This window comes from Fukomys damarensis, unplaced genomic scaffold (genome assembly GCF_012274545.1).
Source record: "Fukomys damarensis isolate Sample0158 unplaced genomic scaffold, DMR_v1.0_HiC HiC_scaffold_7, whole genome shotgun sequence".
NCBI lineage: Eukaryota > Metazoa > Chordata > Mammalia > Rodentia > Bathyergidae > Fukomys > Fukomys damarensis.
Window position 1 is genome coordinate 40,786,624 of NW_022900919.1, and position 1,712 is coordinate 40,788,335.

The 1,712-nt window shown below is 41.1% G+C and overlaps 1 pseudogene; it reads right to left on the reverse strand.

Annotated features, from left to right (window-relative positions):
• Positions 1-805: 805 nt before the first annotated feature.
• Positions 806-1,317, reverse strand: LOC104850535 (annotated as a pseudogene).
• Positions 1,318-1,712: the final 395 nt, after the last annotated feature.

The following is a 1,712-nucleotide window of genomic DNA, read 5'->3' on the forward strand; positions in this document are numbered from 1 at the left end:
ATTTTGTTATCTTAGTTACTTATTTTACAACTTGATTCCATTGTGGTAGGAGAACCTAGTATGAATTCAGTTCTTTAAGATTTGCTGATGTTTGTTCTATGGTGCTATGTTCTATATCCTGGTTTTCTGTCCAGTTCTATCAATTGGAGAGAGAGATAGAGGCTAAGAACAAGGAGGGGACAGAGAGAGATATTGAAGTCTACCAGTGGAAATGTGTGGCTTTGTCTATTTCTCTTTTAACTTCTATTAGTTCTTACTTTACATATGTGTCTATTGTTTCCTGCATACCTGTTTAGGATTGCTATCTCTTCTAGGTGGATTCATCTTTTTTATCATTATCTATTGTCCTCTATATTTTTTTGCTCTGAAGACCACTTTAGTTTATATAATAAACTATCTCCTGCTTTCTTTTGATTAATATTTGCACAGCATATCTTTTTCTATCCTTTTCCTTTGTTTATATCACTCTATTCAAAGTTTTTGTAGATTGTGTATAGATGAGTCATGCATCTTCAATCCACTGATATTTTGTCTTTTAATTGGTGTATTCAGATCATTTATATTAATGTAATTATGATGTAGTAGATTTTTTTTTTTTTTTTTTTCTGGGGATCGGGTCCTTGCGCTTGCAAGGCAGGCCACCGAACCACTGAGCTAAATCCCCAGCCCAATGTAGTAGATCTTAAGTCTCTCATTTGTGTTTGTTTAAGACAAGGTCTCCTATGTAGCTCAGACGGGTCTTTTTCTTTTTTTTTTTTAAATGGTGAAAATAATGTGTATTTAGAATTGGCCAGCTGGACTCCGTTTAGATGATTCCAGTTTGGTTGGCAACATCCAAATCATCACAATCAGGAGCCAGTGGAACATTCACCTTCTCTCCATCAGGCCTGGTGAGGGGATGGGCTCTGTCACAGAGCCTCTTCACAGCTTGTTTGATCTGGCGCTTGTTGGCCTTGCCACCCACAATGAACACGCATGTGTTATTGTCCTCTGTCCTCTTCGTGGCTGACTGTGGTCAGGGGAAACTTGATGATGGCACAGTGGTCAAGCCTGTTTCTCCTGGAGGCGCTTTTCCGAGGGAGCCGCAGAGCCTTGGGACAGCGGAAGTCGGGTGACTTGCGGATCTTCTTCTTGTGTCTGTGGATGCCTTTCAGCACTGTTTTCTTGGCGTTCAAAGCTTTTGCTTTGGCTTCAGCTTTGGGAGGGGCAGGAGCTTCCTTCTTGGCCTTGGGCGCCATTTTGGTAAAAACGGTTCAGACTGGTTTTGAACTCTCTACTTAGGCTGGTCTTGAGCTCCTGGCAATCCTCCTGCCTCAGTCTCTCAAGTGCTGGAATTGCAGGCGTGTGCCAGCACACCCATCTCTCACTCGTTTTTGTTGTCTTTGTTCTCTCTGTTTTTATATGTTTTCTCTTCCTGCTTTCCTGTGGAGTACTTAAACATGTTTTAGAATTACATTTGATTTGTCCACAGTGACTTGATTAGAACAGCGTGTCGGTTCTTGCAGTGGTTCTGAGTGTCTCCTTAAATAGATTCTTCCGTGTCGTCCCTTTAGGTACTATGTTACATAGACATCGGTCCTTAGAGTACCGTGGTGCCTTCATTTTACCAGTTACAGAAGTATAGAAAACTTATCTCCGTATCTTCACTGCCTGCCTCTAATAATGTAATTGTCTTCAGTATTTCTGCCACGCCCATTTAGAACCAACCACAT